General features: G+C 42.5%; 2 pseudogenes across 1 annotated transcript; both read right to left on the minus strand.

Annotated features, from left to right (window-relative positions):
- Positions 1 to 249: 249 nt before the first annotated feature.
- Positions 250 to 3683, minus strand: LOC147614553 (heat shock protein 82 pseudogene; annotated as a pseudogene).
- LOC147614554 (heat shock protein 82 pseudogene) lies at positions 283 to 13165 on the minus strand (annotated as a pseudogene). Its single transcript, XR_015263046.1, has 3 exons — positions 12968 to 13165; positions 11963 to 12880; positions 283 to 412 (listed from the first exon to the last, which is right to left on the minus strand). The product of XR_015263046.1 is annotated as a heat shock protein 82 pseudogene (transcript).
- Positions 13166 to 13417: the final 252 nt, after the last annotated feature.

The raw sequence follows: 13417 nt of genomic DNA on the forward strand, positions 1-13417 counted from the left end.
TCTGGTTCTCTCCCCTCCCTTTTCTGCACACTTCTCCCCCTTCATCTCTCCGCCGTCTGGTTATTTCTAATTTTTTCCGCAAGGAATTCGGGCAGAATTCCCTTTTGCAGCCAAAAACTTGCGTTTCCCAAAATGAAAATACGCTACGCCCCCTTTTTTTTGCTTAAAATTTGGATATTCCTTTTTTTTTTAAAATGCCTTCGTATTTTCGCCATGCAAGACGCCACCTTCCCAACCTGCAGGCTATACTACAAACCAGCTACCTCTTAAGAGGTTCAATTAGTCCACTTCCTCCATCTTACTGTCCTCTGCATCAGCATCGTCTTCAAGAGGCGGCATGTCTGCATCAAAATCTGCCGAGGCAGAAGCATCATCATCTATACTCAAGCCCAGCTTTAACATCCTGTGAATCCTTCCTCCAAAGGTGTTGGGGTCCTGAGGGCTGAACCCAGAGGTAAGAAGCGCAGTTTCGTGCAGTAGTAGGACCAAATCTTTCACAGACTTATCATTCTTATCAGCTTCAGACTTCTTTCTAAGCTCTTCCATTATTGAATTATCAGGATTGATCTCCACATTGTCTTCTTGCTGGCCGGACATGCTACTATCGCGCAAGGCCTGTGCCTTCATAATTCGCTCCATGTTGGCTGTCCAACCGCATATTCATCAATTACATCAACCAAAAAGAGTACCTCATAGCCCTTTTTCTTCAGACACTCAAGGAAAGGAGAATTTTCCACAGCCTTCTTACTTTCACCAGTGATGTAATAGATGTCACTCTGCCCATCCTTCATACGTGTAACATAGTCTTTAATACTAGTCATATCGTCACCACTTTTAGTAGAATGATAACGTAGTAGGTCGGCAAGCTTTGCCCTGTTGGAACTATCCTCATGGATTCCAAGTTTAATGTTCTTTCCAAAAGACATAAAACTTGTCAAAATCCTCCTTGTTCTCTGCAATCTCTGTAAACAGCTCGAGGCACTTCTTAACAAGATTTTTCCTTATAACCTTAAGGATCTTGTTTTGCTGCAGCATCTCACGGGAGATGTTCAGGGACAAATTTCTGAATCAACCACACCTTTGACAAAGCCAAGGTACTCGGGAATCAACTCCTCACTCACTTCCCCCAGTAACTGCTCTTGCCATCTTTGCAGCTGTTGATGTTCTCAAAGCCTCTTTTTGAAGCTCTTCTTTTAAGCTCTTAATACTTAGAAGATCTGCCTCATACTCTGCAAGGACAAGCTCACAAGCCTTCAGCTCTACCTCAGCTGCCCTTAGTCCTTCTTCCTTCAGCAATGTAAATGTTTCCTCTGGTGATGTAACCTTGGCATTCTCTGCATTGCTAGCATCTTTTAAAGCTTCTACCATCATCCCAGAAGAAACGTTCATAATGCCATTTTGCATGGATGCATCTTCAACCATATTATCTACTTCCTCTCTAGAAGTGATCAGTTTGCTGGTCCTTTAGTCTTTCTTGTGCCTCCATCAAGATCAAAAACTGCAACTAATCCCTCTTTCTTGTCAGCCCCATAAGAAAGTGATGCTGCTTTTGGTTCATTGATAATTTGTGCTACCTCAAGGTTCACCATAAGCATAAAAACTTCATGATTCACACCACACTTATGTACAGAGGCTTCGAGACCTGGCTCAGCCTCAGCTCGTCTTATTGAACCTCATTTACAATATGAACATATGTACATAGGCATCATAAAATGACTCAAGTCATGGCACTTAATCCCATGCATCTAGATTTATATTTAATGGCCTCACATGCATGGTTTCACACCATAGACGTGCCATGGCACGACATCCGCCCCCTCTAAACCTACACATCCTCTGGTATATGCGAAATCATCATCAAGATCCACATATATCTGGATGTCGTCTTCATCTTCTACATTACCAGGAAGATCATCCTCTTCCTCTTCAACCATATCCATGCTATCACTATCAAGCCTTTCATCTTGAGTCTCCTGCAAATCAAAAGGATCCCTGTCATGCCTTCTTTTAAACATCTTGATCCTTTTGCCTGCTACAAGATTCTTTATCTCTGTTCCATCAAGCTCACACAGGGTATACGTGGCATTTCCATGCTTGACAATGTAAGGGCCAAACCATCTTTTTGCAAACTTCCTTTGCACAGTGAACTGGTCAAGACTACTATCATACATTAGGACCCAATCACCTTCTTCAATGGTTTTTGGACGGAGTCTGTGTCTTCTATCAAATCTTTCTTTATTTTTCAACCTTGCATCTTTCAAACGAGCTTTAGCAAGCTCTACATCTTCAGGTCTTCTCTCCAACTGCCTCATTCGCAATGCAAGGAGGTCTTCCCTGTTCAATTCTTCCACCCAGGGTAATAGATTCCAAGTTGGGACTCCTTCTTCAACTGGCATTACCGGCTTCTGACCATACATTAATTCTGCAGGCATGTATTCTGTCACTGAGCTATGAGTTGTACGGTCGGCCCATAAAGCATATGGTAGCAGCCTTGGCCACTCCCACATTCTTCCTCTGCATGCCTTAGCCAAAGCTTTAATGATTGGAGGATGTCCTCGCTCCCTTTTACCATTGCCCTCAGGGTTGTAAGCACATGTTAGGGCCAATCTGATGCCAATTCTAGAAAAGAATTCCCTTGCTTCTTCAGCATCTAGCTCACCCCTGTCAGCTGTTATTTTTCCAACACAACCATACCGACAAATCACATCTTCCAAGAGAAATTTGCATACTGTTTCCGTGCTCTTTGTTCTAAGAGCACGCTCTTCTACCTGATTTGTCAGGTCTTCTCTTGCAAGTACTACGTACCGCATCTGCCAGATTCCCAAGGGCATTGTAACTAGATCCACTACCCATTTGTAGTGCATGGCAGGTGGGTAGGTTGGTTTCAGGCCATCACGATGTCGCACATTCGAGTACATTTGACATACCATGCATGTTTCCACATATTGGGATACATCCTTGTACATTCCTTTCCACCAATATCTTTCCTATATTTTGGTAAAGGTGTGTTGAGAGGTAGCAATTGTGTTTGTGCAATGCTACATTGATATGGGTAATGGATGATGGGTGAGTTGTGGAACACCTCGATTAAGAGGGGGTGTTGAGAGATGTAATCGTGGTGTTGTGTGTATGTGGGAAAGCACCCTAGAGGTGCAAGATATTGTGGTGAGATAGGAATGCCACATGTAATATTGCATGGTGTGTGGAGAGTTGACCAAAAGAGTGGAAAAGGAGTTGCCACATGGATGATGATGTGTAAAGTGGGATAAGGCTAGAGAGTCTATATCATTGTATGGTTCATTGTGATATGCAATACAAGGGAATAGTGTTGAGTGTGCAATCTCTCTCTCTCATGGAGTTTTTAGTGTGGTTTAATCCACCTTAATCTTATGCTTAATCTATGTCCTTCACCATGATCAATCCCATTTCTAGATTGTTAACATGGTATCAGAGCCAAATGGGCTCTTGGTCATGGTGTTTATTATGTATATTAGCTTGGTTTATGAGTTTCTTTGATTAAGCATTATTTTTCAACTTATTATGAAAAAAAATTTGTGAGGATTTAAGAGGAGATTTGCAACAAGGAGGTTGCATAGAAGCTGCCCAAGAGAGTTGCAAATGGAGTTTTGCAACACGAAGAGCTTGCTCATCATCAAGGAAGCTGAAAATGGAGATTTCAGCATTATGAAGGCTATGGAGTCTTCATCATCATCAAGGAGAAGCTACCAAGAGAAGATATGCTGCTGATTATGCCTCAAGAAGGTTGGTTTTGTAAAGTTTTGCCTCAAAGTTTTGTGTTTGAGCATGGAAAAATGCTCAATGTATAAGGGTTGCTTCTTTGCTTCCAAGCAAAGAGTGGAGGAGGTGCATGCTTGTCAAGATGATGGAAAGTGAGATGGTGAACTCAATGGAGTTCACATGTGTGTGCATCAAGAAGAGGATGCACTTGTGAATAGTTGCTCAATGAAAGAGAGCAAAGAAGGGGATGGAAACCTTGGCAGTTTCCACATGGTTATGCACCTATGGTTTCATTTTAGAGACCATGTGAAGAAGCACCCTTACAGTTTGTATGCAAGGAAGTAGCATGCAAGTAGTGAAGCTTAGTCTAAAGCTTACAATGGCCATGTCAATGGCTGTTGGAACCTTGGAAAGAAAGGCTGGGCACATAGAGCTTCACCAAAACATGTAAAAGAAGCTCTTGAACATGAAGAAAAAGGAGCAGCAGCACCTTAGAGAAGATGGTGCTTTGGAAATGTAAAGATTAGCAATATGATGGCTGTAAGACGAATTGTGCAGCATTGCAGAAAGGCAACATCAATATGGCATGGTAGAGGAAGAATTCTTGTGAGCTAGTAGAGCAATGAAGTTCAAGGTCCCACACAACAGTCATGGGAGCTTAGATAAAGCAAGCAAAGGAGACAAGCATCGGCGGGGGGCTGGTCCGACGCACACCACAAAGTAGAGACGAAGGCATAACAGTGTTTTGCATAAGAGTACTAAGCAAAGCAACATAGCAGCAGTTTGAAAGACAGCAAGACCGGTAGCATTACCGAGTTGTAGAAAAAAACAAGCAGTAGGCGGTGCAAAGAAAAATGTCAGTATTGACGAGGCTGAGAGCAATAGATCATCAAGGTGTAACAGGCGATAGCACTAAAGATAGCCAGTCACACAAGTGGCATTCTGATAGCCATGTCCATTGTGCAGGGAACTCCGTCAGCATCGTTGTGGCACACAAAGCCAGAGAGAGTAGGGCACAGCATTGAAGCTACTGCAGCTACTGAAGACAGCGGAAGGAGACCACCATAGCTACTGTGCAGAAGCAGAACAGAGGCTGACGATGGAGCAGGTAAGGTATTTAGAGAGCAGCCTTGAGGCAGAGAACAAGTTGGAGCCGGAGAGGAAGGCAAGAAAGCCGACCTTGTGTGTGTCAGGGAATCTGACACACACTGTTAGGGAATCTGACGCGTGCAGCCGAATCGACTCCACAGCCTGCATTCAACGTAGAGAGGAGGAGATAGCCAAAATGATAGTTTTTTTTGTGGCTATTTAAAAAAAACCCTATGGATATTAGGGTAAGTATTGGCTTTCCAAAAGCCATGGTGTTTTTTTTAAAACCATAGCGGATGGGTGTCCTGCCCTTGCCTTGATGCATAAAAAGGATTGTATTCTCTCACATAGATTTTATGAGGGTCCATTACGTGGATTTGGTCAAAGGCATTGTATTTTTCACCCATGTATGAAAAGGGTAACTGTACCTAAGCTTGAAGCTCAAAACGAGATATGTATTCACCCATGGTATGAGGGTAACCATGCCCGAGCTCACCGAGAAGCTCAAAATGGTTGTTGTGATGTGTGCAAGAGCGATGCACGTGTGAGGTGCATGCGCATGGGTTGGTTCCCACCCGAACTTCCATGTTCAAATCGGACTTAGTGATTCCGCTGTGAGCGAGTTGGCTCAAAATGGACTAGGTGTCTAAGATGATAGACACGGGCACACATGCTTGGTTGATGGACACTCCAATGTATCATTGAGGGGGAGTGTTGATAGGTAGCGATTGTGTTTGTGCAATGCTACATTGATATGGGTGATGGATGATGGGTGAGTTGTGGAACACCTCGATTAAGAGGGGGTGTTGAGAGATGTAATCGCGGTGTTGTGTGTATGTGGGAAAGCACCCTAGAGGTGCAAGATATTGTGGTGAGAAAGGAATGCCACATGTAATATTGCATGGTGTGTGAGAGTTGACCAAAAGAGTGGAAAAGGAGTTGCCACATGGATGATGATGTGTAAAGTGGGATAAGGCTAGAGAGTCTATATCATTGTATGGTTCATTGTGATATGCAATACAAGGGAATAGTGTTGAGTGTGCAATCTCTCTCTCTCTCATGGAGTTTTTAGTCTGGTTTAATCCACCTTAATCTTATGCTTAATCTATGTCCTTCACCATGATCAATCCCATTTCTAGATTGTTAACAAGGTGGCCCACACACTTCGATGTCCAGCCCAGAGACTCATGGAATTCTTTCATGAGCTTCCCTTGAGTCTCTTTATCACATATAACTCTCTGTGGCATAGCATTTCTCTGCTTAGGATGCTTCCACAGGTATCCATTCTTTAGAAAATACCCATATGCCTTTCTGCGGATCCTCCTGAATTCTAAGTCAGACCAATTTTCCTGCCTTGTCAAGGTACTCAAGTATTGGCCAATAAGCAACCAATCTCCTTCATACATTTCCTCAGTAAAAGACTCAAGTGCATTTGATAAGCAAGCATGGTCCCCTTTTGCATGTGCAGTAGTATAGAACTTTGTGCCTACATCATCAATGTTGTTAATCATCCCTTCTTCATCTTCATACCTGGCTCTTGATAGCATATCTGCAATTGGGTTATCCTTTCCTGCAATATGCTCAAACTCGGGATTTAGTGACTTGATATAGGCAATCCACCTGAGCATAGCAATATTTGGAGTGGTGCAGCTTGCAATCATCCCAAGGAGTGGCAAGTAGTCAATTTCCACAAGCACGGATGCCCCAATGAGATATTCTTTTTCACTTTTTAAGGCAGTGACTACTCCCCATAACTCCCTCTTGATCTGCGGATAATTTCATTGGCGAATGCTTAGTACCTTTGCTGATTATATACCTATGATCATCCTCATCATCTTGCCCTACTGCCCATCCTATCCCAGTAGGACTAGTATCAACTGTTACAATCATAGGCCTGCCACACTCATAATCTACCTTCCTTAGAGTAGGTGATGTTTGGAGCAGACATTTCAGCTTTCGCATAGCTTTAATATGTGTAGCATTCCATAAAAATCTCTGATTTTTCCTCAAAAGTTGGTAGAGAGGATCTGCTACATGTGCATAATGTGGGATCCATATAACATTAAAGACACATGCACCAAGAAATCTCCTCACCTCTGTAACATTAATGCATATCTCTTTCATTCTTTGTATTGCATCTATCTTGGCTGGACAAGGTCGGCGTCCATTAGTATTACAAAGATGCCCCACGATTAGTACTTCACCAACTCCAAACACTGATTTCATTCCAGAGAAAGTAAGATTCACCTCTTCAAGCCTGGATAGGATTTTGTCACAATCTTTTATATGATTTGCCACAAATTTGCGGCACCCCCTCAAATCCAAATCCCCATCTTTATCTTTCTCATCACAGCCTTTTATGGGCACATCATCCAAAAAAGGCATAGTTATTTGTGTAATGAAGTCTTGCAAGACTTTATTCATACCATTCATCATATGTGCCATTGAGTTGGTGGCTCCCTATGGTAAGGTGCACATCCTTACCAAACCCAAAGGAGTTTTCATTGTGGTCAAGTCCCTGCTTTGTATATCCAGCTGGAACTGATCATATCCCGAATACAGATCACCCATAGAGTATATAGCTTTCCCTGCAAATGCTTCTGCAAACTCATCCACAATCGGACCTGCTCCCACATTTCTGATTGTGACCTTGTTTACAGGTTGCATGTCTTGAATGAAGCGCAATGCTCCATTTTTCTTTGGCACGGTAAACCATCTGTTGGAGTATGGAGCGCATGATGGCTCCAAAATTCCCATCCTGATGTTTTCTTTTAGTAATTCCATCAGCTTTGGCAAGAGAATTTTTGGTACTGGAATCGGCCCCGCAGGTTCCAGGGCACATGTGGAACAGTGAAGATCACCATTGGCACTATTACGCTTGGATCAACACAGCCTATCTCATGCGACTGAAAAGCAAAGGCCTTCCCATGTTTTACAAGCATCTCCTCAAAGCATTCCTTTTCAACTGGTAACAGGAAATCCTTGTCACCGATCTTCAGCTCTTTTAGGGTTTCCTGTGTAAACTTATGCCCAATTTTCTTCGGATCTCTGAGATTCAGTTGCATAGAGGCTTCATCTATCTTCTCCTTGCTTTCTAGTGGTAGGGGCAAGGCAACTGGTTTCACCTTCTTTGCAACCGTTTTATACTTTGTATCAACACGAGCATCTATCTCACAATACTTGTTTTTACATTCCATTCCCTCAAATTCCCGGATTATATCATACATCCCCACAGATGACACTTTTACCATCTCATTCCCACCCTGTAAGCATGAGCTTTCCATGGCAAAAAGCTCACCCATAGTATCCACAAATGACACCTTGTCAAGCACACCTAAAATAAACTCATTTTTCTCCAAAAGACCACACTGCTCAAGACTTTTTTGTACATTTTGTACATATCGATGCATACTACGCTTCAAATCCTTGGTTTTTACAAAGACTATTGACCCATAGCTAGAGAATCTCTGAAAGTTTGCTGAAAAGTTATTTACATTGATTGAGTCCTGCGAGAACTCATTGCCCCTTGTACCATTGCAATCCCGCTTTACAATGGCACCTGGCCAAAATCCCTCATCTCCTTGTAGTTCATGAATTCTCTGTTTATCTTTGGGAGTGATTGTTCTCGAAGAGACTCGCGGTTCCTTTCATGGTTGATGCAAATTGTCAAGAACTGAACAGCTTTCTTGCCATCTTTGCTCCTTATTCTTGCATACGCCGAGCCATCGTCCAAGACTTTTGTCTCCATCCTCACAGCAGCTGTAATATAGGGTTGCCCAAGGATGAGGGGATATGATGACATCTCCTGGACGAAGAAGTTCTGATCATCTTTCACATCCCCTATAGTTATCCTTACATTTGGATAGGCTGCATAGAGCTCTCCAGATGAGTTGTTAGCCACCTTAATCATCCACCCGTGATCTACATCCATTGGCCACTTACATTTGTTGTAGAGGTTTTTAGCCATAAGATTTATTTCAGACCCATGGTCGATTAGAGCGACATACGGCTCTTCCAAGTCTCCTATCTTGACAAGGGTCTCAGTAGTGGCCCTTGCCCAATGGTTCCTGGAGTAATGACTTTTTGCAAGAACTTCTTTTTCATCACCCTCATCCACAAAGCGCACTTGTCGTGCTCCTCCAGTAGAGTGACTCCATTCCACCACATTCTCTCTCTCTTCCTTTTGCTATACCTGTACTCCATGAGTCTTGGAAGTGCTTGTCTCCCCCTATGATGGAATAGATTCAATTATGGACTACCTTTTCCTTCGTATAATATCAATTATCTCATCATGGAATTCTTTCTTTGCAATCCCCAAGACTTCCCCTAATGTAAATTCCACCCTACTATTTAGAATCCTTTCTTCTAGCACCTTTTTGAGATCCGTTGTGGCTTTAATATCAGATTGGAGCTTGTAGAGCGGACTTTTCCCTTTACCCTTCTCCTTCTCATGCTTCATCTTTGCTGGCGCTTCTTCCATTGATACTTCCTGTGGAGGCTGGTTATGTGGTGGAGGCACATGTGATGGCCCAGGGTCCTTCTTTCCACTACCATGAGTGACCCTTTTTGATGACCCTCCTTCCTCATTTTCCCTCTTATGCTTTTCCTCTACCTGTGCCTCATTATTCTGGCATTTTGCAATGTAGGCATGAACAGATAAAGAATCCACAGGCTCTTCCCATCCAGTCTCAAGACGTATACAGTCTCCTTCCTCATGCAAAGCCTTCTTAGACACCTTCTTTGCGCAATTACCTCCATTGTTGATGGGCAAAAATCTTCACTCTCATAGTCTTCATCCTTCTCAGATTCCTACTTTGATAGTCTAGATTTTAACCCATAGGTTGCTGCCTCAACCATAGAGATGGCATGGCTAGCAGCCATATCCTCAACCAGCTTTTTCATCCCTCCTTTCCCAAAGTTTGTGCGCTTAACGGAAGACCAGTCTCTGTAAGGTGGATTTTTCCATCTTTGAAAAATACAAGTTGGTTTTTGAGAGCTTCCTTATAGCTGGCACAGTCTTTCTTCGCATGTTCTGGGTCATCACACTGTATACATCTGAATGTAAACCCTTCTTTGGTTTGAGGCTTTTGCATAGAAGCCTGCCCTAATGGTAGCCCTTTTTCCTCAATCTTGGACATCTTTAGTTTTAGGTCTCGCATACCCTTAATAAGCTCATCCATCGGCCCTTCTACCTTTGGGATTGCAGCAGCAGGTTTTGGTAGGTTCTCAAGGGTAACAGTTATAGGAGTTACCGAGCTCATCACCATTTTATCCCTCCTTCGCTGCCGCTTTGCTAGCATGGTGACTGCATCCTCGACATCATTCCAATCATTCTTTAACCCCTGCTCTGTATCCTTATCCTCAAGAAGAATTTCCAGTTTTTCTTGGAGAACTTTTCCAGCTGCTTGTAAGAAGAGCTCTGTTTTTTCCCTGTCTAAGGTTGTGCGCTCTATCCTTGACAGCTGGGCATAGCGCTTTTCAAACTCTCTTAGCAACTCTATGGTAGAAATTCCAATTTTGGGTTTTGTAACCCACTCCAAGAAAGTTCGCTTGGTCACCCGCTCAGAATCCTCCACGAAATAATCATCCTTCAAAGCAAGCTTGAACTCCTCCCAATTTCTGCTTGCCTGTAATCCTCTTATGCACTCTCTTATTTCAGGAACACATACCAGCTCAAAGCTTCGAACCATATCCTCCTCAGTCACCCTGTTTAGCTCCATTTCCTTTGTGTAATTGCGCAGGTACTTTGTAATGTCTTTACCATCAAATTGATCCACCTTCTTCACGATTGACTGCAGTGCTTTAGTCGTGGAAATTTGCCCCCTCTCAGCCGCTTGCTGCTGTTGCATATACATAATAAACATCTGAAACATTTGCATAACCCTGGGTTCAAAATGAACCCCCTGTCCCTCAGGATTCTCAGCCATAGCTTGCACTGTGTATTTCACCACTAACTCTCACCCCAGCAGTTTCACGTCGGGTTCACCAAAGCTGTCGTGACGTGGGCGGTATTGCTGGGCAAGTGTGAGACTTCTGGCTATGAGAGTCGTTTCAAATCCCAGCAAGGAAATAGAATATATATCTCTTCAAGGGGCATAAGACATCTCCATTTTGGATAACATGTACATGTACCAATTCACTTCAAAACATCCCCGAATTCAACTTGATGATTGCACATAAGTTATGTGTCAAGAGCATGACCAGTTCCAAGCATAGATCTCTTGACCCTTTATCCAAGTGCCTCATACATAACACATGTAGGCACAACACAATCTTCAAAAGATTTCCACATACATGTGACCATTCACATCACATATTTCATATATTGCCAACATCACCATTTCAAGATGACTCTTGATCTCATGAAAACCTGCTTTCAGATTCCAACAACTCACAAAAGCAAAAATAACATATGGCATATATACATCATCATGTAATTTCCAAAGCTTCATGTTCACAAAAATAAAATCCAATCAAGCATTCTCTTACAAGGTTCCAGAATCAAAACCACCTTGAACTTTGGAACATTCAAACTCCAAAACTCTCAAATTCAAGAAAAACTCTCCAATCTCTAAGGCCATAAGCATTAAGGCTTTTACCAAGAGTTTTTATTTTTGAGGTAATTAAAGCCTTAAAACTAAAACCTTTACCACTCTAAGGAATTACGATTTTTGAAATCGAATTCATAAAAAGCTTATCTCTGTTTCATTAAAAAACGAATTTCATGTCATCTCCATGAGCTTCTACGTCGAATTCTCTCCTTGCATAAAATCGGGCAGCAGTTCACTTCATATTTGAAAAATTTTGGAATGCATATCACTAAATAAAGCTTCTATTACTCTCCAATTCTAACCCCTACAAGGCTCGAATAGAAGCTATAATTCTAAAGCAAGATAATATGCAAAAAGCGAGCTCTGGTTCTCTCTCCTCCCTTTTCTACACACTTCTCCCCCTTCATCTCTGCGCCGTCTGGTTATTTCTGATTTTTTCCGCAAGGAATTCGGGCAGAATTCCCTTTTGCAGCCAAAAACTCGCGTTTCCCAAAATGAAAATACGCTACGCCCCCTTTTTTGCTTAAAATTCAAATATTCCTTTTTTTTAAATGCCTTCCTATTTTTGCCATGCAAGATGCCACCTTCCTGACCTGCGGGCTATACTGCAAACCAGCTACCTCTTAAGAGGTTCAATTAGTCCACTTCCTCCATCTTACTACCCTCTGCATCAGCATCGTCTTCAAGAGGCGGCATGTCTACATCAAAATCTGCCGAGGCAGAAGCATCATCATCTATACTCAAGCCCAGCTTTAACATCCTGTGAATCCTTCCTCCAAAGGTGTTGGGGTCCTCAGGGCTGAACCCAGAGGTAAGAAGCGCAATTTCATGCAGTAGTAGGACCAAATCTTTCACAGACTTATCATTCTTATCAGCTTCAGACTTCTTTCTAAGCTCTTCCATTATTGAATTATCAGGATTGATCTCCACATTGTCTTCTTGCTGGACATATAGCCGGACATGCTACTATTGCGCAAGGCCTGCGCCTTCATAATTCGCTCCATGTTGGCTGTCCAGTCACATATTCATCAATTGCATCAACCAAAAAGAGTACCTCATAGCCCTTTTTCTTCAGACGCTCAAGGAAAGGAGAATTTTCCAGAGCCTTCTTACTTTCGCCAGTGATGTAATAGATGTCACTCTGCCCATCCTTCATACATGTAACATAGTTCTTTAAAACTAGTCATATCGTCACCACTTTTAGTAGAATGATAACGTAGTAGGTCGCCAAGCTTTGCCCTGTTGGAACTATCCTCATGGATTCCAAGTTTAATGTTCTTTCCAAAAGACTCATAAAACTTGTCAAAATCCTCCTTGTTCTCTGCAATCTCTGTAAACAGCTCGAGGCACTTCTTAACAAGATTTTTCCTTATAACCTTCAGGATCTTGTTTTGCTGCAGCATCTCACGGGAGATGTTCAGGGGCAAATCTTCTGAATCAACCACACCTTTGACAAAGCCAAGGTACTCGGGAATCAACTCCTCACTCGCTTCCCCCAGTAACTGCTCTTGCTATCTTTGCAGCTGTTGATGTTCTCAAAGCCTCTTTTTGAACTCTTCTTTTAAGCTCTTAATACTTAGAAGATCTGCCTCATACTGTGCAAGGACGAGCTCACAAGCCTTCAGCTCTGCCTCAACTGCCCTTAGTCCTTCTTCCTTCAGCAATGTAAATGTTTCCTCTGGTGATGTAACCTTGGCATTCTCTGCATTGCTAGCATCTTTTAAATCTTCTACCATCCCAGAAGAAACGTTCATAATGCCATTTTGCATGGATGCATCTTCAATCATATTATCTACTCCCTCTCTAGAAGTGATCAGTTATGGTCCTTCAGTCTTTCTTGTGCCTCCATCAAGATCAAAAACTACAACTAATCCCTCTTTCTTGTCAGCCCCATAAGAAAGTGATGCTGCTTTTGGTTCATTGATAATTCGTGCTACCTCAAGGTTCACCATAAGCATAAAAACTTCATGATTCACACCACACTTATGTACAGAGGCTTCGAGACCTGGCTCAGCCTCAGCTCGTCTTATTGAACCTCA

Source organism: Cibotium barometz, chromosome 42 (assembly GCF_041138505.1).
Source record: "Cibotium barometz isolate CiBa-2024 chromosome 42, ASM4113850v1, whole genome shotgun sequence".
Classification (NCBI taxonomy): domain Eukaryota; kingdom Viridiplantae; phylum Streptophyta; class Polypodiopsida; order Cyatheales; family Cibotiaceae; genus Cibotium; species Cibotium barometz.